We start from the raw sequence: 26284 nt of genomic DNA, 5'->3' as shown, positions 1-26284 counted from the left end.
CCTCTGTTAGTAACTACCTGCCTGTTATATTTTGTCCCATTGCAAAAAAAAAAATACCACAGTCCTGGAAAACCCCTTTAAGATCGGGTAGCAGTCTATTCTGCTTTTAAGCAGATTCCTATCGGATTTCCTTGCAGATTTTGTCAGATTTGTTGTGGAAAATTTCTGCAGCAAATTGGTTACATGTGAATCTACCTGAATGGCGTCGATGTTTGTCCCCGTGTCTGGTGTGGACCTGTGGTCAGAGCTGCTGACTTCCTCTTTGTCCGTCTCTTCTTCAGCGTGTGTCACCACAATTTCCTTCCTGCCGCTCTGTTATAAATGGTTTACGCAGGGACATTAATTCTGGCTGCCACATTACAGATGATTGTTAGTCAGCCCGCAGCGTTCTCCTATTGTGCCTTCATTACGTGTCCCATCACCTGCCATGTTCTTCCATACAGCAGAGTACAGTGTAAGTTACACCGTGTAGCAGGTGACCTAGAGGTATATGGCCAAGATGGCTGCTGTGGAGGCATGGGTAGCGATGTGGTAAGTCGGCACCTTGCCTCCTTTTTGTTTCATTGTTGTGGCTTGGGTCGGCGATGATGACAGTGGTGTTGTATACATTCAGCCTTCGCAGCAGCCATTTTGATCAAGAGTAGAACAGGTCACCTGTCACTGGTATGGACGAGGCAGCAGAGCAGGAATCTAGTGCAGCAGATACTCTGCTATATGTCATTTACTAACCTACTACATTTATATTTATTTATATCTAAGTATGATATAAAAGGATGATTACAACGCCAGACTGAGTCGGATTTGTTTGTAGTCTGTTACCATGGAGACATATAGCTGTGCATAGAAGTTGTGGACAAAAACTGGTTGGAATTTCTTTAAGCAATACCTATTTCAGAGTTGGTTTAATTTCATTTAAATCATATTAGAACTATGTATACACACCGACAAGACACACACTATAATACATTGCAAGGGTGCATGCATCTTTTAACCATGTTTTCTTTTTGGAAAGTGTTATTAATGCTTGGACTAGTATAGAAGCCCCACACACAGCACATGATAGTTAGATCTCTCCTGGTTTGTTCCTACATAATTCCTGGTCACTACCTATACATCACAAACCATACATGTGTATACAGTGGGGAAAATAAGTATTCGATACCCTGACGATTTTACAAGTTTTCCCACCTATAAAGAATGGAGAGGTCTGTAATTTTTATTGTAGGTACACATTAACTGTGTGAGACAAAATCTAAAAATAAATCCAGAAAATCACGTTATATGATGTTCAAATAATTAAATTGCATTTTATTGCATGAAATAAGTATTTGATCACCTACCTATCAGCAAGAATTCTGGCTCTCTCAGACCTGTTAGTTTTTCTTTGAAGCTATGTGCACACGTGGAAAGATCCTCGAATTGGAAAACCGCTGCGGTTTTTACTGCGGATTTATTGCGGATTCTACTGCGGATTCCGCTGTGGTTTTACATCTGCAGTTTTCTATTGGAGCAGGTGTAAAACCGCTGCGGATTCCGCACAAAGAATTGACATGCTGCGGAAAATAATCCGCTGCGTTTCCACGCGTTTTTTTCCGCAGCATGTGCACTGCGGATTTCATTTCCCATAGGTTTACATTGTACTGTAAACTCATGGGAAACTGCTGCGGATCCGCAGCTGCGGATCTGCAGCAAAATCCGCATCGTGTGCACATAGCCTCAGAAACCCACCTACTCTGCACTCATTACCTGTATTAATTGCACCTGTTTGACCTTGTTATCTGTATAAAAGACACCTGTCCACACCCTCCAACCTCTCCACCATGGACAAGACCAAAGAGCTGTCTAAGGACATAAGGGACAAAATTGTAGACCTGCACAATGCTGGGATGGTATGCAGGACAAGAGACAAGCAGCTTGGTGAGAAAGCAACAACTGTTGGCACAACTATTAGAAAATGGAAGAAGCACAAGATGACTGTCAATCTTCCTCGGTCTCGGGGCGCCATGCAAGATCTCGCCTCGTGGGGTAAGGATGATTCTGACAAAGGTCAGGAGTCAGCCCCGAACTCTACGGGACGACCTGGTCAGTGACCTGAAGAGAACTGGGACCACAGTCTCAAACATTACCGTTAGTAGCACACTATGCCATCATGGATTAAAATCCTGCAGAACACGCAAGGTCCCCCTGCTCACACCAGCACATGTCCAGGCTTGTTTGAAGTTCGCCAATGACCATCTTAATGATCCTGAGGTGGCTTGGGAGAAGATCATGTGGTCAGATGATACCAAAATAGAACTTTTTGGTATCAACTCCACTTGCCCTGTTTGGAGGAAGGAGAACGATGAGTACAACCCCAAGAACACCATCCCAACTGTGAAGCATGGTGGGGGAAACATCATACTCTGGGGCTGCTTTTCTGCAAAAGCATGACTGCATCATATGGATGGGGTCATGTATCTTGAGATTTTGGCCTACATTGTCTTCCTGCATGACAGTGGACCGAAACACACAGCCAGGGCCACTAAGGAGTGGCTCCATAAGAAGCATTTCAAGGTCCTGGAGTGGCCTAGCCAGTCTGAAGACCTGACCCCAATAGAAAATCTTTGGATGGAGCTGAAACTCAATGTTGCCCAGCGACAGCCCCGAAACCTGAAAGACTTGCAGTAGATCTGAATGGAGGAGTGGGCCAAAATCCCTGCTGCAGTGTGTGCAAACTTGGTCTAAAACTACAGGAAACATCTGACTACTAATTGTAAATACAGGTTTCTGTGCCAAATATTAAGTTCTGTTTTTCTTTTGTAGCAAATACGTATTTCATAATAATAATCTTTATTTTTATATAGCGCTTTGCACACATTATCATCACTGTCCCCGTTGGGGCTCACAATCTAAATTCCCTATCAGTATGTCTTTGGAGTGTGGTAGGAAACCAGAGAACCCGGAGGAAACCCACGCAAACCCGCGGAGAACATACAAACTCCATGCAATAAAATGCAATTAATTGTGTAAAAATCATACAATGTGCTTTTCTGTTTTTTTTATTTTTGGATTCTGTCTCTCGCAGTTGGTGTACCTACAACAAAAATTACAGACCTCTCCATTCTTTGTAGGTGGGAAAACTTGAAAAATTGGCAGTATATGAAATACTTATTTTCCTCACTGTATGTGTGTATATATATTTGCAAATTAGCATAAAAATACTGTACAGTATTTGTACGAGTGCAAAGCTTTTTGGACACATAATTTTAGTCAAATATGACAAAAATAGAAAAATAAGCAGCCCTCTAATAATGTGAAAAAAGGGAAGGACTTATTGATTGGATCGATAGACATGTTAATGATATGCAAATGACAAAACAATAGAATCAAAATTTTCAAACCATCTCGATTTATTCAGCATCGAGTATACGCGCTATGCACAGAAATACACGTGCCTTGGCTGCTATCAATGAGGTTATTAATGGTTGAGGAATGTTCTGCCACACTGAAGGCACATGGGCAAACCGTCATGGTCCGCTGCTGGCAGCTCCCTTTTCAGTTGCCAACCAATGGTGCCCTAGATGTGCTCTATGGAAGACTAGTCCGGAGGCCCTGCAGGACATGGTGGCAAGAACAACATGCGGTCTCATGTTGTGTTGAAAAATGGCCAAATGCGTGCAAGTCTGTGTATTTCCTCCTTTGGCATCATAATTAATGTTGAATAAATTGAGATGTTTTGATAATTTTGTTCCATTTGTTCATCATTGTACATATCAGTAACATGTCTATCCATCCTGTGATCTCCATAGCTTCACAACTTTTCCTTCATGGTGTTGCAATTTTAGTGTTGAGGAGAGTACTATAAGTGAGTGATGCCTCACCCTACAGCGTGACATGAATAAGCACGCCTAATGGGCAGCAAATTGACAGATAAGGTTCAATCTTGGGAAGTGTAAGATGTTACATTTTGGGCGAGTAAAGAAGGGTTTGTGCGTAACTGTAGGGAATAAACTAAACTATATCCTTCTATGTCAGTCAGCGGAATCAAAAGTGAACAAGACATTGTTCTGTATTAGTAAAGTCATGGCCACTGGAGAAGAAAGTGTTTGACCTCTTGATAAAACAATGGTGTAACCGACTCTTGAGTATTCAGTCCAGTTTTGGGCAATAGTTCACAGTTCAGTATGTTTGGATGAATATGCAGAGTTCAGTTGCAAGGCTCTATAAAGGGTCAGACATTGACTTACAGAGGAGCATCCTCCAATAGGTCTTGGTCCATGGGGAGAGCATGTCCCAGAAAGCTTTGTGTCACCTATATGTCCCCCTACAGCAGCAGGCAGTCCCTATAGTGAGTGCACAGTGCCCCCCAAACCTCATACTGTACATTTAGCCAAGGGCCCTCCTTCTTCATTGAGGAGAGCTTATTTGCATGCCTTTTTCCCAGAGGGGATTGCCTGGTTTAGAAGTCTCCACAAGGAGAAACAGTATCTCCTAGACCAGGGGTGGGGAATGTTGTTTTTTTTGCCAAGGGCCATTTGGATATTTATACCATCCTTCGGGGGCCGTAAAAACTCCGTCCACACAGTACATCCTGACTGTGGCACTGGTTTCAGGACTTAATCTTCCATTGCATGCCCTTCAGTGTTCAGTAGTGTGTGTGCTAACAGAGCAAGAAGAAACTAATGAGCTGGTTGTAATCAAAATACACCTCCCTGCCCAAGAATGCCGTCCCTGAAAATCTGCCCATGTGCTGGATAAAAGGTCAACGAGGGCCGTAAATGGCCCTGGGGTCTGAGGTTCCCCACCCCTGCCCTAGGCCTATCACAAAGTCTGCAAGGATTACTTTCACCTCTACGTTATGGAACGTGCTCGTAGAGGATTTGGCTGAGAAAGTGATATATTTTAGATAAAGCAGTCCATTGTCCAGAAGTGACCCGTACTCGTAAGGTTATGTTCTGCTTTTCTCTGCCGCAGGGATGATTGCTCCATTGCCGGGTATCTGCCTTTGTTTTTGTCTCTCTGTGCCGCAGACATCAGTGTTTTGGAGGCTTCACATGTGATACGGTTGTCTCCCCTCTGCTTTGCTGATTGCCTCATTTTTTGTGATTCTTTACCTGCCGGTTGAGGGAAGCGAGTGATGCCTGACAAGTTTTTCACCTGATGTTTTTGAATTTTCAATGCGGTTTTGAAAATGAGTGTTCTTCCGGATTCAGTAATTGCAAGTGATTATAATTACTGATTATACTGATTATGAGTGATTTGTTTTTGGAATGATGATATCTTTAAGGTGTTTCATAGTTCGGTGTTTCATTGATTATTTTATTTCTTCTTTACTTCCTGGGGGTGAATTGACAAGGAAGATGCAGTTGACATAGATTTGATTTTTAAAAGCCTGGATCACGCATGACAAGTAGCTGGCTCAGTGCTGTAGTAAGGATCTGATCAGTGTATGGAGCCTTGACTATCCAGGTGTACTACTTCTACTACTACTACTCCTAATCTCCAGATCTGAGGAGCTATAACCATTCCTACAAGCTAGACATAGGAACGCTTCCTCTTCTCATGTGACACCATGTGATTTTTGACTGTTCTTTCTAATCACGAGGTCAAAACTCAAATTCCGAGCAGCAACATGTGATTTTTACAATGCTGGAAGGAAATCCGGATGACTCGCATTTTTTACGCTGTCAGTGAATGGGGTTGGTTAATGACTGCACGTTTCTGTAGTACACTTATTTTTGCGGACCTTCACGTTTGCAGAAGTTGAGTTTCTTTTCAAATGTTTTACTTTACATCTCGCGTCATTCCTGTGTCAGTGTAAAGCATGTGTTTTTAAACCCTAATTATATTCATATTTTGGGCTTTAAATGGTTAGTCTTCATTCAGACGTTCATTTTATTCATTTACCTGTAATGTCTGTAACTCTCCCACATAGACTTTATAGTCTATGGAGTTGTTCACACATTCAAAAACATGTCCCTTTTGTTCCAAGTATCAGATCAAAATTACAAAGACAGATTTGTCATACAACAAAGTCACTTATGAAACACTGATGGTAGAAACTGCCACATTGATGTCCCTTCAATCCGAAAGATCTAAAACTTGGACCATTTTTTAATTTACGAGAAAAATCATCACAGACTTTTGAATGAAGTCTTAAGGTACTGTCATATTTAGCGACGCTCCAGCGATATAGACAACGATCCGACCTAAACTAGATCGCTGCAGCGTCGCTGTTAGGTCGCTGTAGAGATGTCAAACACAGCAACTCCAGAACGATGCAAGAGCAATCCAGTGACGTACTTATCGTTCTCACTGGTTGTTAGCTCCGTGAAAAAACATTGCAGGCATCGTCGCTTTTGCTGTCAAACATGACGAATCACGCCGACCTGACGACCAAATAAAGTTCTGGACTTCTAGCTCCGACCAGCGATGTCACAGCAGGATCCTGATCGCTGCTGCGTGTCAAACACAACGAGATCGCTATCCAGGACGCTGCAGCGTCACAGATCGCTGTCGTTCTCGTTGTAAGGTTGCTGAGTGTGACGGTACCTTTAGTCTCAACATTATGGAAGGGGGTTCCACTACTTGGGCAATTACAAGCTATTTTAGTTAGAGCTTGAAAGCCCTGGTCTAAAGCTGTACAGATTACTAGATTTGGACAGTTTTTAAAGTCATTGCATTGCTTCATTGCTGCAGAGACAAAGCTCTGATCGGGGGCATGGAGATGCCGCAAAGACATAGCTCTGACCGGAGGCATGGAGATGCTGCAGAGACAAAGCTCTGACCGGGGGCATGGAGATGCCGCAGAGACAAAGCTCTGACCGGGGGCATGGAGATGCCGCAGAGACAAAGCTCTGACCGGGGGAGTGGAGATGCCGCAGAGACAAAGCTCTGACCGGGGGCGCGGAGATGCTGCAGAGACAAAGCTCTGACCGAGGGAGTGGAGATGCCGCAGAGACAAAGCTCTGACCGGGGGCATGGAGATGCCGCAGAGACAAAGCTCTGACCGGGGGCATGGAGATGCCGCAGAGACAAAGCTCTGACCGGGGGCATGGAGATGCCGCAGAGACAAAGCTCTGACCGGGGGAGTGGAGATGCCGCAGAGACAAAGCTCTGACCGGGGGCGCGGAGATGCTGCAGAGACAAAGCTCTGACCGAGGGAGTGGAGATGCCGCAGAGACAAAGCTCTGACCGGGGGCATGGAGATGCCGCAGAGACAAAGCTCTGACCGGGGGCATGGAGATGCCGCAGAGACAAAGCTCTGACCGGGGGAGTGGAGATGCCGCAGAGACAAAGCTCTGACCGGGGGCGCGGAGATGCTGCAGAGACAAAGCTCTGACTGGGCATGGAGATGCCGCAGAGACAAAGCTCTGACCGGGGGCGTGGAGATGCCGCAGAGACAAAGCTCTGACCGGGGGCGCGGAGATGCCGCAGAGACAAAGCTCTGACCGAGGGAGTGGAGATGCCGCAGAGACAAAGCTCTGACCGGGGGCATGGAGATGCCGCAGAGACAAAGCTCTGACCGGGGGCATGGAGATGCCGCAGAGACAAAGCTCTGACCGGGGGCGCGGAGATGCCGCAGAGACAAAGCTCTGACCGAGGGAGTGGAGATGCCGCAGAGACAAAGCTCTGACCGGGGGCATGGAGATGCCGCAGAGACAAAGCTCTGACCGGGGGCATGGAGATGCCGCAGAGACAAAGCTCTGACCGGGGGAGTGGAGATGCCGCAGAGACAAAGCTCTGACCGGGGGCGCGGAGATGCCGCAGAGACAAAGCTCTGACTGGGGCATGGAGATGCCGCAGAGACAAAGCTCTGACCGGGGGCGCGGAGATGCCGCAGAGACAAAGCTCTGACCGGGGGCGCGGAGATGCCGCAGAGACAAAGCTCTGACCGGGGGCGCGGAGACAAAGAGCACACAGTTTGGGCCAGTGGTGATATCATGCCACTGGTCAGAGCTGTAAGTCTACGTATCTTACTACACCCTCAGTAAGCACAGAGACAGGAGAGCATTCGGCTCCTATAGGTGAGAAAATTCCTTTTTAACCTTCAAGTTACCGATATATCATGGTGCGGGCCGCAGAATCTGTGCCTGCACAATCACTGCCAGGAGCTCAGCTTAAGTTAAAGCCAAGACCCGGCTGTCACTGCAAGGAGCCATGCCCAAACTTCCTAAATGCTGCAATCAATATCAATTGCAACATTTAGAAAACTAGTTGAGGGAAGAAACTCACTCTCCCTTCTGATTGGCATCCCCACGACATCATTGCAAGTGCCTGATCGTTGCCATGGCAACCCAAGACCATCATGATGACCTCCCAGTCAGCCAGCTATGGTAAGCCTGTTGTTAGACCATGCTAGGAGCATAGTCTAAGAAGCTACAGTCAGTGCAGCACTGACTGGTATAATGCATTATTATCAGCGATTAGAGTAAAAAAAAAAGTCCCATAGAGGAATTAAGTAAAAAAAGTTAAAAACAAAATTGTAAAAAATATTTTTTTTAATATCCCCCCAAAAATGAAAAAATATACAAATATATGCACAAAGTTATATAAAACAAAATAAACAAAAAAAGTACACATATTTGGTATCGCTGCATTGAAAATGACAGCCCTATAAAATAGTCATAATAGTTAACCATTCAGTGAATATCATATGTCACGAATCACAGGGGATAACTTTATCATCCCACCCCGCTGACCCCAATATGTCAGAAACTGGGGTTGTTTGGTTGCCCCAGTTCTTTTCTGAAGGGGATTAATCTATATCCCACTTCTCAGTTCCGGTTTGGAACTTGCAACTCTCTGGTGCCCCCTTACCCTCAGGTCAGACAAGGTACTGCACCTAGGATAATTAGTCGCCAGAAAGGCTGCCTTACTATGTACTGTCTAATGGCCACACTGCAGCGAGGGCGATATAACTGCTCCCACTCAGGCGGGAACAATAATTTCTGTTCGTCGCTGCCAGGTTTCCCAAAGGCGCAGGACAAATCCACTGCCACCAGCTTCGATTTCTTAATTAATAATGGGTACGCTTAGTAGCGTAATTCACTTCAGAGGATGTGACAGTATGTTTATAGAGCAAGGAGAATCGAAGCTAGTAATCTATCTATATATATAATTGCCTAAGGGTTTTTCCGTCTGTCTGTCTGTCTGTCCTGGAAATCCCGCGTCTCTGATTTGTCGAGGCCGCCAGGCCTTGACCAATCAGAGACCGGCACAGCATCGACGTAGAAATCCTGCGTCTCTGATTCGTCGAGGCCGCCAGGCCTCGACCAATCAGCAACGGGCACAGCGATGATGATGTCATGGTTGCCATGGCGACGATGTCAAAGGTTGCCTCGACCAATCAGCGACGGGCACAGTCTGCCGTGAATTCGCCTCGACCAATCAGCGATGGGCACAGTATCGACGTAGTATTGATGCCTTTCTGTCTGTCTGTCTGTCTGTCCTGGAAATCCCGTGTCTCTGATTGGGCGAGACCGCCAGGCCTCGCCCAATCAGCGACGGGCACAGCGACGATGATGTCATAAAGGACGTAGACATCCCGCGTCTCTGATTCAGCGACGGGCACAGTATCGACGTAGATGTCATAATGGTTGCCATGGCGACGATGATGTCATAAAGGTTGCCTCGACCAATCAGCGACGGGCACAGTGTGCCGCGAATTCTGGAATCATCATTGTCCATATACTACGGGGACATGCATATTCTAGAATACCCGATGCGTTAGAATCGGGTCACAATCTAGTCTATATATATATATAATTGTCTAAGGGTTTTTCCGTCTTTCTGTCTGTCTGTCTGTCTGTCTTTCTGTCTTTCTGTCTGTCTGTCCTGGAAATCCCGGCTGTCTGATTGGTCGAGGCCGCCAGGCCTCGACCAATCAGAGACCGGCACAGCATCAACGTAGAAATCCCGCGTCTCTGATTGGTTGAGGCCGCCAGGCCTCGACCAATCAGCCACGGGCACAGCGACGATGATGTCATAAAGGACGTAGAAATCCCGCGTCTGATTGGTCGAGGCCGCGAGGCCTCGACCAATCAGCGACGGGCACAGTGTGCCGCGAATTCTGGAATCATCATTGTCCATATACTACGGGGACATGCATATTCTAGAATACCCGATGTGCTAGAGTCGGGCCACAATCTAGTCTATATATATAATTGTCTAAGGGTTTTTCCGTCTGTCTGTCTGTCTTTCTGTCTGTCTGTCCTGGAAATCCCGGCTCTCTGATTGGTCGAGGCCGCCAGGCCTCGACCAATCAGCAACGGGCACAGCGACGATGATGTCATAATGGTTGCCATGGCGACGATGATGTCATAAAGGTTGCCTCGACCAATCAGCGACGGGCACAGTCTGCCGCGAATTCTGGAATCATCATTGTCCATATGTTACAGGGACATGCATATTCTAGAATACCCGATGCGTTAGAATCGGGCCACAATCTAGTTTTATATATTTTACTCCAAAAGATAGGCAGTGTTTACAAAAGGGTAAAAAGATATTATGAAAGAAGACAAGTATTGTATGTACAGACAATAACAAATAAAAAGGGATTGACAGTGGAAATCAACTTACAATTCTTTTGTCATTCAATGGTACACCATGTACCCCAAAATCTTCAGGTCAGTTTGCACAGCCTGTCGTAGCTGAATTCCCCTGGCAAAAGACCCTCCCCTTGTCTGGGCCTCTGAGTTTTATACCTTTGCCCAAAACTTAGGGTCCCCCCTCACCCCCGGATGACCTCATGGGGTGGGCAGAGCTATGGAATGCACTCCTCTTTCCTGAGTATGTGAAAAAACATCATCCCACGTATTTTGGCGTATGAACCTTGTAGAAAGACAACACCCGTGTCGTTATGCTCAGCATGTCATGGGGGTTCATTTAAGTATAGACATGGGGTAGCTGGGTGACCCAGTTATGTAGTAATCCGTTTCTCATTTGTGCTGTTTCTGGAACCTAGAAAACTTGCTGGCTGATAGTTCTACCGATGCGCATGCCAAAAATGTTTTTGTCCCATTTCTATCATTAACCGGTGCTGTGATATTTACATTTGCAAGGACAAAGAAACTTTGGGTTTTTCCATGTGCTTCTACTTTTACTTTCAGAGTAAGGCCATTGCTCCTCAGTGAGGGTTGCTGGCACGCTGGTCTCACATTACAGCTGTATAGCAGAGGAGAGGGAGAGAAAACAGAGCGTGTGTCTGGAACCATGGAGCTTCTAGAAAATTACTCAGACCATATTTACATTATTGTGACACCTCCCCTTTTGGACTGCGCTACAGAGGCAGAACCTCTCGGTACTCCATGCGCTCCTCAGCAGGCTCACCCTGCCGGGACAACCCGTCTACTTTACCAAGCTCGCTGTCCTTTTTGTGTTTAATGGTAAAGTCATACTGCTGGGGGGGCAAGGTTCCATCGCAGCAACCTTCCATTGGTACTAAACACGGAAGCCAGCGTAGAGGGTTGTAGTCGGTCACCACAGTGAAGGTGCGACCGTACAGGTAGGGCTGCAAATATTGCAGGGCCCAGACTATGGCCAGGTACTCCTTCTTGATGGTGGAATAGGCCACTTCCCTCGGCAGAAGCTTCTGGCTCAGGTACAACACGGGGTTCTCTTGGTTCCCCTAGTTGACGTGGCTGAGCACAGCAACGAGGCCAAACTCGCTGGCGTCAGTCTGCACCAGGAACGGTCGACTGCTGTCGACTGCCTTACACACGGGAGAGTTGCACAAGGCTGTTTTCAAATCCCGGAAAGCCACCTCACAGCTGTCCGTCCAGTCGACTGTTTAGGGTAGCTTCTTCCTGGTGAGGTCCGTCAAGGGTTTTGCCAGGCTACTATAGTTCTGTATGAAGCGCCTATAGTACCCTACAGTGCCCAGGAAGGAAATCGCCTGCTTCTTGGTCCTGGGGGTGGGCCAGGATGCGATCGTGTCCACTTTCCCAGGCTCTGGCCTCACGAAACACTTGCCTACCCGGTGCCCCAGTTAGTGGACCTCTCTCATGCCCATCTGGCACTTTCCTGACTTTATGAACAGGCCTGCTTGGTGTATTCACCTGAGCACCTCCTGTAGATGCTGCAGGTGTTTATCCCAGGAGGAACTGAAGATGGCAGTGTCATCCAAGTACGCCACCGTGTACTTCTCCAGTCCCTGAAGCAGGTGGTTCACCATCTGCTGGAAAGTGTCAGGAGCATTTTTCATGCCGAATGGCATGACCGTGGACTCGTACAGTCCGAAGTGGGTGATAAAGGCAGACTTGTCCTGCGCCTCGGGGCTCAGGGGAATCTGCCAGTATCTCCGACTAACATCCATTATGGACAGATATTTTGCGTCATCTAACCGCTTAATCAGCTCCTCGATGCTCGGCATTGGGTGAGCGTTAGAGGCTGTGATGGCGTTGAGCCCCCTGTAGTCCACGCAGAACCGGGTGGTTTGATCCTTCTTTGGCACGAGAACTACAGGTGAGGCTCACACGCTTTTGGACCGTTGAATCACCCCCAGCTGTAACATCTCATCGATCTCCTGGCGCATAACCTGCTGCACCTCATCGGAGATCTGATAGGGTGTTCGCTGTAGTGGGGTATGATTCCCGGTGTCCACCTCGCGGACCGCTAACTCAGTCCTTCCTGGTCGGTTAGAGAACACGACCCGGAAGGGTTCCAGCGTGGTCTGCAACTACGACCGCTGGTGTTCAGATAGCAAGGCGCTTGCCTCCACGTCATTGATGGACCCACCGGCCTTGGCTTTGGCCAGCATGTCCAGGAGGGGGTCTTCCTCGCCGTCTTCGGCAGGTTGCAGACCGGTAGGACCTAGGCTTCACGTTCGTGATGAGCCTTCATCGTATTGACGTGAAAAGCCTTTCGCCTACCCCGTGCATGGTCAAGCGTGACCACGTACGTGACTGGGTTGAGCTGTTGGTGGATGACGTACGGGCCTTCCCAGGCTGCCTGAAGCTTATCCTTTGGTACGGGGACCAGCACCCACACCTTTTGACCCACCTGGTAGGTCCGCTTCTGGGCGTTCTGGTCGTACCAGTGCTTCTGATGAGCTTGAGCCTGCATCATGTTGTCATGCACCAACTGCATCAAGGTATTCATTTTGTCACAGAAGCGCATGACATACTCCACTATGGACACTTTAGATGGGTTCGGGTTCCCGGACTCGCCGGCCGTACAGGAGCTCGAAGGGGGAGAACCCCGTTGAGGCCTGCCGAACCTTTCGGTAAACGAATGGCAGGTGTGGGAGGTACCGCTCCCAGTAGCGTCCTTGGGTCTCAACCAGCATGAGTAGCATCTGTTTGAGGGTACCGTTGAAGCTCTCACACAAACCATTTGTCTGGGGGTGATACGCACTCGATACCAGATGCTTCACCTGCATTCTCTTACAGAAAGACTCCATTAGGCAAAACTTGAATTGGGTCCCTTGGTCGGTAAGCATCTCCTTGTGAAATCATACCCGTGATAAGATGGCCAACAGTGCATCCGCCCCCTTATCCGCCCTAGTTGAGGACAGAGCCACTGCCTCTGGGTACCGGGTAGCGTAGTCTACCACAGTGATGACGTATTGCTTTCCAGAGCTGCTGGGGATGGTCAGCGGGCCCACAATGTCCACTGCGATTTTCTGGAAAGGCTCCTCTATCTCTGGCAAAGGGATCAGAGCAGCCTTAAGAGCAGGCCCCGCCTTCCCCACTCATTGGCAGGTGACACAGGAGCGGCAGTAGTTTGTCACATCTGTCCCCATCTTGGACCAATAGAAGTGTTGAGACAGCCGGGCCTTAGTTTTGCTGATCCCCAAGTGTCCAGCGAGAGTATATTAAAAAACATCATCTCGCATATCTCGGCATATGAACCACATAGAAAGATGCCACCCGTGTTGTTATGCTCAGCGTACCATGGGGGTTCATTTAAGTATAGATATGGGGTAGTTGGGTGACCCAGTTACGTAGTAATCCATTTCTCAATTGTGCTGGTTCTGGAACCTAGAAAACTCACTGGCTGGTAGTTCATATGCCAAAAATGTATTTGTCCCACTTCTTTCATTAACCGGTGCTATGATATTTACGTTTGCAAGGACAAAGAAGCCTTGATTTTTTTTCCATGTGCTTCCATTTGTAATTTCAGTTTAAGGCCATAAAACTCCTCAGTGAGGGTTGCTGGCACGCTGGTCTCACATTACAGCTGTATAGCGGGGAGGGGAATGAAAATGTACCGTGTCTGGAACCATGGACCTTCTAGAAAATTACTCAGACCATGGCATATTTACATGACACCATAAAAAAATTAAATTGAAAATGTGGCAAAAAACTATGCTTATTCATCATACTGCCGATCAAAAGGTTGAATGGAAATAAAGAGTATCTCTGAAAATACCATTTTGTCCCATAAAAAATAAGATGGCATATAGCTCCGTCAGTGTAAATATAAAAAAGTTATAGATCTCAGAATATAGTGATGCAAAAACATTTTTCTATAAAATAGTTTTTATTGTGCGAAAGCATCAAAACTTTAAAAAATGATATAAATGGGATATCGCTGTAAGTGTACTGATCCGAAGAATAAAACTGCATTATCACTTTTACTACACCGTGAGCGGCATTAAAAATACCCCCCTAAAAACAGTTTCTGAATTGCTGGATTTTGTTCATTCTGCCTCTCAAAAGTCAGAATAGAAAGCGATCAAAAAAGTGTCATGTGTCTGAAAATGGTACCAACAAAAAATGTCACCTCTTCCCGCAAAAAAACAAGCGATCACATGACTATCAACCGAAATATGGAAAAAATTGTAGCCCCCAGAATTTGGCAATTCACAAATATTTTGTCAATACAAAAGCAGTGTTACAGATATCCAGAAGGCAGTCACTGACACACTCCACAATGAGGGTAAGCCACAAAAGGTCATTGCTAAAGAAGCTGCTGCTCATGGAGTGCTGTATCCAAGCATATTAATGGAAAGTTGAATGGAAGGAAAAAGTGTGGTAGAAAAAGATGCACAAGCAACCGGGATAAGCATAGCCTTGAAAGGATTGTTAAGAAAAGGTCATACAAAAATTTGGAGGGAGATTCACAAGGAGTGGACTGCTGCTGGAGTCATTGCTTCAAGAGCCACCACACACAGTCGTATCCAGAACATGGGCTACAAGTGTCGCATTCCTTGTGTCAAGCCACTCATGACCAATAGACAACGCCAGAAGCTTCTTACCTGGACCAAGGAGGAAAAGAACTGGACTGTTGCTCAGTGGTCCAAGGTGTTGTTTTCAGATGAAAACAAATTGTATTTCATTTGGAAATCAAGGTCCCAGAGTCTGGAGGAAGAGTGGAGAGACACACAATCCAAGCTGCTTGAGGTCTAGTGTGAAGTTTACACAATCAGTGATGGTTTGGGGAGCCATGTCATCTGCTGATGTAGGTCCACTGTGTTTTATCAAGACCAATGTCAGTGCAGCCATCTTCCAGGAGATTTTAGAGCACTTCATGCTTCCCTCTGCCGACAAGCTTTTAGGAGATGGAAATTTCATTCTCCAGCAGGACATGACACCTGTCCACACTGCCAAAAGTACCAATACCTGGTTTAAAAACAACAGTATCACAGTGCTTGAATGGCCAGCAAACTTGCCTGACCTTAACTCCATAGAGAATCGATGGGGTATTGTCAAGAGGAAGATGAGACACCAGACCCAACAATGCAGATGAGCTGAAAGCTGCTAGCAAAGCAACCTGGGCTTCCATAACACCTCAGCAGTGCCACAGGATGATCGCCTCCATTCCACGCCGCATTGATGCAGAAATTGATGCAAAAGGAGCCCAGACCAAGTATTGAGTGCATTTACTGAACATACATTTCATTAGGCCAAAATTTCAGATTTCAACCCCTTAACGACTGCCTATATGCCTTTTAACGGTAGCAGTTAAGGGTACGTATTCTTCTGTGCCACTTTTTAACAGCTCTGAGAAATAAGGGTATAGCGCCCCCCAGCGTTGGAAAATCTCCGGGGGACACGGTTTCATTGTCTTTATATTATACTGAGTTTAAGAACACACATTGTGTTTGAAACGCATTCGGTTGGTTTCATATTTCACCCCTCTCTTTTTTAGGGGCTATGCACAACAATGCCTTCTTATATATATATTTTTGATATACCATTAAAGTATGCTTTTATTGGATTTTTTGTGAGAGCTGGAATTTCTACCTTCTACACTTCATTGAATCCTCGTCTGGCAGAGACGAAATCCTGTGCTTCTGTCCTCCATAAGGGTGAGATGAATAACTTTTTCACTTTTACTATACAATCCTGCTGATGGGTTCCTTTTAAGTAATTGGTTCCAGTTAAAATTATGTCTTGTTGCACAAAAAAACAAGCATTCCAATGGGAATATTTACAGAAAGATCAAAACGTTATGGCACTTGGAAAATGAGGAGGAAAAAATCCTAAAGCCCATAAAAGAAAAACTGCCCTGCCTTGGAAGTGGTTAAAGGGCCACTGTCACCCCCCTGCAGCCGTTATAAACTAAAAGAGCCACCTTGTGCAGCAGTAATGCCGCATTCTAACAAGGTGGCTCTTTTAGTTTTGTGTTCAGGTATTACTAAAATAAAGCGTTTTGAAACTTTGCAAAAATACCTGTCTTTGTCCATGGAGGCGGGTCTGAAGCCTCCTCTGTGAAGCGCCCAACTGCCGTCACTCATCTCTTCTGGGGCGATGGTCGCCGCCCCCTCCGCGCTGTTTTCTTTTCAAATCCGGCGCCGGCGCTGTGTAAATATTTGTGGGGCAGGCGCAGTGAGCTCTGGCGGTCTGAGGTCCCAGCCAGGCTTGCAGACTGCACCTGTGCTGGCAGTGCGGCCACCCACCTCGGTAATCCCTGCCCCGCACTGTGTTATGCATTATGCCCAGTGCGGGGCTGGGATTCCTGGGCATGCGCTCTGCGTGTGTCAGTGGGGGGACCTGGGTGAGTGGCTGACACACGCAGTGCGCATGCCCAGGAATCCCAGCCCCGCACTGTGAATAATGCATAACACAGTGCGGGGCAGGGATTACCGAGGTGGGTGGCCGCACTGCCAGCACAGGTGCAGTCTGCAAGCCTGGCTGGGACCTCAGACCGCCAGAGCTCACTGCGCCTGCCCCACAAATATTTACACAGCGCCGGCGCCGGATTTGAAAAGAAAACAGCGTGGAGGGGGCGGCGACCATCGCCCCAGAAGAGATGAGTGACGGCAGTTGGGCGCTTCACAGAGGAGGCTTCAGACCCGCCTCCATGGACAAAGACAGGTATTTTTGCAAAGTTTCAAAACGCTTTATTTTAGTAATACCTGAACACAAAACTAAAAGAGCCACCTTGTTAGAATGCGGCATTACTGCTGCACAAGGTGGCTCTTTTAGTTTATAACGGCTGCAGGCGGGTGACAGTGGCCCTTTAAAGGGGTTTGTCACTTTAGACTTACGGTAAGTTCTGACCTGCATTCAGGATCTGTGGAGCTTTTCCTCCCTGCTTCACAAAGGCTTCTCATCTACAGCCGTACACTAATCTGTCCAAAATGTGGCCACAGGTGAACGGACATGTGATAAGAGATGTAAGAAACCTCCGAGGAAAACCCCCTGTGTCTGCCGTACTTCCAAAAGGAATTTATTACTTGTCTATTATAAAGGGGTTGTCCATCACTTGATAACACGTTTAATCATTTCGCTAATCCACATGAAATAAAAGCAATCAATACTCTGCTTCCGCAGCAGTTCTCTTCCTACAGTGTCGCCTAGGCGCGTCATGAATATTGTTGTCACGTAACCGCTGCAGCCGATCAGTGACTTCTGATGGGCTGCAGCCTTTCAATGTTATCACAACAGACATTTGCTTTGATGGAACAGTAAACGCTGTAGCTGATCATTGGCTTCTGATTGGCTGCAGCGGTCACGTGCCACAACAGCGTCACTTCACCCACTGATACTAGCCGACATAGCGGGAATACTCCGCTGCGGAAGAGCCAGATCTGCAGCCCTATCAGGGGATGTCTTTCATGTTAATTTCACAAAATCTTCAGCTCCTAAAAGCCAGAAAACTAATTTACATTTATCAGGAAATTGCTTTTCGAGCCGTTCGCCAATCTAACATTCACATAGCTTTTCGGTAACATCAGGTCTTTAATTTTTTTGAGATCTCGTAGACTCCTCAGTGCCGCCATCCAAATGTCATTTATTATTGTTGACCAAAATCAAGACCAAAGTTTTAGTTTTGCAAATTTAGCATTTTTGTTGATTTTAGAAACTATTCTAATGCAATATACATGATGAAGATACAATTGTGCTCTCTGCATCAATTTGTTGACTAGATGCTATTGATGAGTGTAAATTACTCTGGATTCATACTTTATTACCTATTGATTGTATAAAGCTTTATTCTTTAATAAAATGAAGTCTTCTTTTAAATGATATTGTTCTCTAAATGTCTATTGCAGATGTTTTTTTCACATTATCTTTTTGCAATGATGCAAGTATTGAACAATTAAAAATCTTGCAATGTTTCATTATTTTGAGTACTGGGGTGGGACTTTTTTTATTTTTTATTATTATTATTTTTAAGGAAAATGTAAATATTCCTAAAATGGCCTACATGCCATAGTAATGGTGTTATAGAGAAATATTAATTTTTAAATTAACATATCTGATTGAAAAGGGGAGAACCCCATATTGAAATCCCTCTCTAGAAAGCCATAAAACTTGGCTTTTATTAATACATCCAAAATAAATGCGGGGTATAATAAAATGATGTCCCTAATCTAATGTAAGTTGGTTGTTGAGATAACTACCTATATTTTCAGATGATGACTCCCCGTGGTGCCTGTATTATTTGGTGCAATAGGGCATACAGTCACGTCACCCCCAACATGTTTCACTGTAAGAACGGCGTCATCAGGGGATGGGACAATAGAATGAAACAAAAGCATTATATTTATGTTTAGGTCAGTTATGATTACCATAATAATTAATTTTTTGCCATAAAACAGAATAATGAGAGAATGTTTTAAGGCATTTTTATTACTTACTGCAAAGTCAAAAGTTTACATACATTTCATTAGTATTTGGTACCATTGCCCTTAAACTGAATGACTTGGGATATCCTTCCACAAGCTTCTTACAATAGTTGGTCAGAATTTGGGCCCATTCCTCCTGATAAAGCTAGTGTAACTGATCCAGGTTTGTAGGTCGCCTTGCTCGCATCGGCCTTTTCAGCTTTGCCCATAAATTTTCAATAGGATTGAGATCAGGGCTTTGTGATGGTCACTCCAAAACATTGACTTTATCATTATGCCACTTTGTTACCATTTTGGCAGTATGCTTCAGGTCATTGTCCATTTGGAAGACCCATTTCTGCCCAAGCTTTAACTTCCTGGCTGATGTCTTGAGATGTTGCTTCAGTATTGCCACATAATCTTCTTTTCTCATGATTCCATCTATTTTGTGAAGTGCACCAGTCCCTCCTGCAGCAAAACCCCACAACATAATGCTGCCACCACCGTGTTTCACAGTTGGGATGGTGTTCTTAGGCTTCCAAGCTTCTCCCTTTTTCCTCCAAACGTAACGATGGTCATTATGTCCAAAACGTTCAATTTTAGTTTCATCCGACCACAGAACAGGTCTCCAAAAATTTAGGTCTTTGTTCCTGTGTGCACTTGCAAACATTAATCTGGCTTTTTATGTTTCTTTTGGAGTAATGGCCTCTTCCTGGCAGAGTGGTCTTTCAGTCCATGTTGATACAGTATTCGTTTCACTGTGGATATTGGCACAATCTTACCAGCTTCCACCATCCTCCTCTCAAGGTGTTTTTCTTTTTGTCCTTGGGTTTATATGCACATGTTGGACCAAAGTACTTTCACGTCTAGACACAGAACCCATCTCCTTCCTGAGCGGTATGATGGCTGGACATTCCCATCTAGTTTGTGCTTGCATATAATTGTTTGTCCAGATGAACAAGGCGCCTTCAGGTAACTTGAAATTGTACCCAAGGATGAGCCAGACTTGTGCAAGTCCACAATTCTCTTACTTATATCTTGGCTGATTTCTTGAGACTTTCCCATGATGCTTTGCAAAGAAGCAGTGTGTTTCAGGTGTGCATTAAAATACATCCACAGGTGTGTCTCTAACTCAGATGTTGCAACAAAAAAAAAAGCATAATCGGAAGCTTCCAAACACATGACATCATCAAATGGACAGTCCAGAATTGTTTAAAGGCAGAGTAATGCTACTGTATATCAACTTTTGACTTTGCAATGAGTAATAAAAATGCCTGTCTCTCACTATTCTGGCATTTGGCAAATATTAATAATTATGGTAATCCCAACTGACCTTAAACGGGGAAAGGTTTATCCTGATTTCATGTCAGATATTGAGAAAAACATGCATATGTGTCTCTTTATATAGTGCATGTAAACTTCTGGTTTCAGCTGTATTAATAAAAGCTAAGTTTTATGGCTTGTTAGAGAGGGATTTCAATATGGGGTTCTCCCCTTTTCGTTCAAATATGTAAATATATTCTTCCCAAGTCGTTTCTTTCCCCTTTTTGTGTTCTATAATTTTTTTTATTCATTTTTCATCTTTTTTAATATATTTACAATGTCATTGGGAAGTAAATTTTTAGGACTTTGTAGAACAACGTATTATATGATTGTTGTGAGCAATCAGATGAACATTGATCCTGAGAATGGCATTGGCTCTGTCCCAGTTGCTGCCAGATAAGTGACCATGCATGCTTTAATAGAAAATGACGGTGCTGGGCGCTCCACCATACCTCTGTGGGGGTTTACTCCTTGGTTATTTTCTTATGATCTATGCTAAAAACAGCTGATCAGCATTCAGCAGGGGTGCCAGTTGTCAGTGTAAAATATTGTGCAAGCCCTTTAAGTGATGAAGCTTATGTCTGTGCTTCTGTCTGCTGTATAACATGCCACTGTATTGTCTTTTCCATGCTTGGATGCATAAAGAGAAATTTAAGGGGAATCTGTCAGCAGGTTATTGCAAAGTAATCTAAGGAAAGTACTATGTAGGCGCTGAGACACATTTCAGCGATGTGTCACATAGTAGGCTGTGTGCTGTTATTTCAATCCAATGAATGTTTTATCACCAGGAGCTAATCACTGATTAGACTACATGAGACCTGGTCTGATCATAACACCTTCTCACAGCGCCACCCACAGCTTTCTGAGTACATTGCTTATGACAGGAGGTGGCGAACTCAGACCACTTGGCACGAGGGAATTAGCCAAGGCAGTGATCACCTCCTGGTGATAAAATATTCATTGTATGGAAACCGCACACAGCCTAGTAAATGACACATCACTGAAATCTGTGTTTCAACCCCTACATAGTACATAGCATAAACCTGCTTACAGATTCCATTTAACTACCATATCCTGGAGTTTGCCTTGACTCATGCACACATCGTTAAAATAGCATCTCTGAAATTTGCAGCTCTCATCTGACAGATGCCCCCCAATCCTGCCTGAGAATACACACAGAGCGGTGCACGGGCTCCATAGAAAGGCTGAGCCTGTAGGCGGAGCGGAGTACGGCCTCATCGAGTCTGTGCTCTGTGTGCGCTAGGTAGAAGGTAAAGGCAGTTTGAAGCGCTGCAGCTTTTTGGGTGATCACTATCTTTTTCAGGATGCATACCCCCTCTGATCTGCTGCGTGGTTAGGTAGTATTGAAAAAAATGTCCCTTTTTAAAAGGATTTCAGCATGTGTTTAGTCAAATGGGGGGGGGGGGGATGGGGTGGAGTGGGCACCTTACTTACAGTATTATGGATTTAAAAAAACAAACAAAAAAAAGGGATTACTCGGGAGCAAATGGAATAAAATCAGAGCAAAAACTGACCACTTGTGACCCGAGTGACAGGGCCTCTTTAAGGGGGTTGCCCACTTTTTCTTTATTTTAATAAATGTGTTGAGGACATAACTTAGTGGTACTTACTAATATAAGTGTTACAGGTACTCCTCCTAGTGTTACGGGTTTGTCTCCTGCGCTTGTTAGTACAGTCTTCTGCACAGGCTGTACAGTGTCCTGTTCTGAAAATGGCTGCTGTGGTGGAACAAGTAATCAGATCAGTCCATCAGTCTCCACTAATTGAAAACACCTCACATGGAAAATCTGTTTTTCTATTGGAGAAGACTGAGAGACAGGTCGGCTCTTTAGCAGTTGCTGATTGGCTGCAGGGCTCACCTGACATAACTACATCACACAAGCCCTGAGAGACCCAACGTCACTGGAAAGAGGTGTTTTACTCTAGATGGGGGGAAAAGTGTATGGAAGTCCATGACCATGCAGATGGAACATTCCTAATAATTATTTCCCTTATTACGTAATCGTGTGTTCAGGCGGTCCTGTGATGAAGGTCTTATCAGTATACGGCTCGGAAATATAGACGCAGTCAGAACACCTAGTAGATACCATATTTTTCGGATTATAAGATGTACTTTTATGATCCCCCAATTTAGGGAGAAAATGGGGGTGCGTCTTATAAATCTAACACTGTTCTTACCGATGCTGCGGGCTCGGTGCTGGGTGTGTAGCGGTGCTGGTGCGGTGGTCCTGCGGTGTGCGGTGGTGGTCCTGCGGTGAGTGGTGGTCCTGCGGTGGTGGCACGGCGGCGAGCAATATCCCTGCAGCAGCATATGGCAGCCGCCATTCTTCTTCCGGGGTCCAGTTTCTCACTCGGCGTAGGCGCAAATATAGGAAAGCCGAGATCTCCTTCCGCGCCTGCCTCTACACGATGTCTCCAGGAAAATGGCCGCAGATGGAGATTTCGGCACCAAGATCTCGGGAGATGAGATCTCAGCGTCAAGCTCTCCATCTGCACATCCTCTGCCTTGGCAGCCATTTGCGCGGAGTCCACCGCATAGTAAACAGTGCAGGGGCTGTCACAAAATGTCGGCGGAGTCCCCGCACCACCGAACACCCGCAGCGCCACTCTTGCCTCTTCCAGCAGCGATCCTGGGACACTGCTCCACTGCGGCCTGGACCACTGAACACCAGCAGCGACCCTGGGACCACGCTCTTCCACAGCTACCACCCCCGGTAAGCAATAAGATGCCTGGATTGTAAGAAGCACCACCATTTTATTAAAAAAAAATTTCCCTATTTTTCTCAAAATTTGGGGTGCGTCCTATAATCCGATGCATATAAACCGCAAAATACGGTACATGTGAGCGTAAAATCAGCGTAGTAATTAAAAATAGTTTTTGTGACATTTAAGAGTAAATTTATTGTGGAGAGCGTTAGTTAGTCTGGAGGCTAAATCCAACTCTGCACAGAGACCTTGACGGATCGCCTCTACTAGCCTCATGTCATTGGCACAGTGCGGCATCCTGCCCAAAGTTTGGATGCTCAGCCAAAACAAATACAAAGCCTATAACTAAGCAAGCGTCTTTTTTCTTTATAATTATTATTTCATTCCCTCGAGGCATGTGATACTTGTTAACTAAAAGCTAACCACGTGTTACATGTTAATTTTGTCCTTATCCGGTTTTCTCTTTACATCTGAATTGGTGCCAGGTTGCACAGATTGTATGTCAAATTAAATGCAGAAAGCCGGGCTCAGTCTGCTATCGCGTGTCGCCGAAATTCTCCATAAGACTTTCAGAAGCTCGACCGCAGACAATAAAAAATAGAAACAAACTCGCAATTGTTATTTTGATTGTTAGGATTATTATTAACAGAGAGAAGAATTGAAAGCAGACATTCAACATTCAGGAGCTGTTTCCTATAAAGAGACCGAAACGCGCTGCCAAACAACTGACGGAGCTATTCCCCCTCCACCTGTGGCAATAATTTTTAAGTGTTCAAAATGGCAACAAGACTGTATAACGTTACAAACTGCTAATGATGTGTTTACTGCAAGCAATTTCTATTTAAGGTGCAGCTTATATCACGGTGATAGTCTCCTGTATCTTAATTCATTTCCCTTACCCCGCTATCTATCATAAAAGCCTGTCTAGCCTCGCAGAGCATCTCCCAGCACCTCGAAGATCTGCGCGATATACATTTATGCAGCTCTTGCCAACGCGTTATTTTTTTTTTTTTCGGCTACTGGACTCTGGAATAAACAGAGTTAAAAATGTATGCTTCCTTCGACATTTGCTTACTACTTCACAATTTCCTTTATATTGCAGAATTATTTATTTGCTGGTTTATTTATGTATTTCATTATTTATTTGATTATTTAGTAAATTATTTATCTGATGAATTATTAATACTTTTTCATGATGTGCTTTAAATTATTTATCCTTTAATTTTGAGTTTATTGCTTTTAGATGTTGCCTTGCCACTAACTAGTTTTTAGTGATTTTGTTTTTATACTTATTGAGATTTAACCTTTTTCCTGCCAAAAGGACTGTAATATATATATATATATATATATATATATATATATATATATATATATATATATATATATATATATATATATATATATATATATATATATACACAGTGGGGCAAAAAAGTATTTAGTCAGTCAGCAATAGTGCAAGTTCCACCACTTAAAAAGATGAGAGGCGTCTGTAATTTACATCATAGGTAGACCTCAACTATGGGAGACAAACTGAGAAAAAAAATCCAGAAAATCACATTGTCTGTTTTTTTAACATTTTATTTGCATATTATGGTGGAAAATAAGTATTTGGTCAGAAACAAAATTTCATCTCAATACTTTGTAATATATCCTTTGTTGGCAATGACAGAGGTCAAACGTTTTCTGTAAGTCTTCACAAGGTTGCCACACACTGTTGTTGGTATGTTGGCCCATTCCTCCATGCAGATCTCCTCTAGAGCAGTGATGTTTTTGGCTTTTCGCTTGGCAACACGGACTTTCAACTCCCTCCAAAGGTTTTCTATAGGGTTGAGATCTGGAGACTGGCTAGGCCACTCCAGGACCTTGAAATGCTTCTTACGAAGCCACTCCTTCGTTGCCCTGGCGGTGTGCTTTGGATCATTGTCATGTTGAAAGACCCAGCCACGTTACATCTTCAATGCTTTTGCTGATGGAAGGAGGTTTGCACTCAAAATCTCACGATACATGGCCCCATTCATTCTTTCATGTACCCGGATCAGTCGTCCTGGCCCCTTTGCAGAGAAGCAGCCCCAAAGCATGATGTTTCCACCACCATGCTTTACAGTAGGTATGGTGTTTGATGGATGCAACTCAGTATTCTTTTTCCTCCAAACACGACAAGTTGTGTTTCTACCAAACAGTTCCAGTTTGGTTTCATCAGACCATAGGACATTCTCCCAAAACTCCTCTGGATCATCCAAATGCTCTCTAGCAAACTTCAGACGGGCCCGGACATGTACTGGCTTAAACAGTGGGACACGTCTGGCACTGCAGGATCTGAGTCCATGGTGGCGTAGTGTGTTACTTATGGTAGGCCTTGTTACATTGGTCCCAGCTCTCTGCAGTTCATTCACTAGGTCCCCCCGCGTGGTTCTGGGATTTTTGCTCACCGTTCTTGTGATCATTCTGACCCCACGGGGTGGGATTTTGTGTGGAGCCCCAGATCGAGGGAGATTATCAGTGGTCTTGTATGTCTTCCATTTTCTAATTATTGCTCCCACTGTTGATTTCTTCACTCCAAGCTGGTTGTCTATTGCAGATTCAGTCTTCCCAGCCTGGTGCAGGGCTACAATTTTGTTTCTGGTGTCCTTTGACAGCTCTTTGGTCTTCACCATAGTGGAGTTTGGAGTCAGACTGTTTGAGGGTGTGCACAGGTGTCTTTTTATACTGATAACAAGTTTAAACAGGTGCCATTACTACAGGTAATGAGTGGAGGAAAGAGGAGACTCTTAAAGAAGAAGTTACAGGTCTGTGAGAGCCAGAAATCTTGATTGTTTGTTTCTGACCAAATACTTATTTTCCACCATAATATGCAAATAAAATGTTAAAAAAACAGACAATGTGATTTTCTGGATTTTTTTTTCTCAGTTTGTCTCCCATAGTTGAGGTCTACCTATGATGTAAATTACAGACGCCTCTCATCTTTTTAAGTGGTGGAACTAGCACTATTGCTGACTGACTAAATACTTTTTTGCCCCACTGTATATATATATATATAGATAGATATACAGATATAGATTTTATCTTTAGGAAGACAGTTTGATGATTTTTGGTAGCTTATGAGAATCCTGCACAAACACGTAAGAAATGTTTCTTTATTATTATTTTTGAGACCTTTAAACAACACTGCCACTGCACATTGCTGGTAAAATTGTCAATTCCGTCTTATGTTTATGTTGGAATTGCATAGTTTTTTGCTTTTTTGACTTCACG

General features: G+C 44.7%; 1 protein-coding gene across 5 annotated transcripts in view; it reads left to right on the top strand.

Annotated features, from left to right (window-relative positions):
* The window catches only part of TBC1D5 (TBC1 domain family member 5), an 811132-nt gene that overhangs the window by 4778 nt on the left and 780070 nt on the right, over positions 1-26284 (top strand). Inside the window, exon 1 of one of the 5 annotated variants that reach the window (XM_069729961.1) lies at positions 348-454. The exons of the other annotated variants lie outside the window; for them this stretch is intronic. The gene's annotated coding sequence lies outside the window, so the exon portion shown is untranslated. Of the gene's footprint in view, positions 1-347; positions 455-26284 lie in introns of those variants that run through there. 5 annotated transcript variants of the gene reach the window in all.

This window comes from Ranitomeya imitator, chromosome 6 (genome assembly GCF_032444005.1).
Source record: "Ranitomeya imitator isolate aRanImi1 chromosome 6, aRanImi1.pri, whole genome shotgun sequence".
In the NCBI taxonomy this organism is placed as follows: Eukaryota; Metazoa; Chordata; class Amphibia; order Anura; family Dendrobatidae; genus Ranitomeya; species Ranitomeya imitator.
The sequence above is the reverse complement of the archived record's forward strand: the minus strand, read 5'-3'. Positions and strand labels throughout refer to the sequence as shown.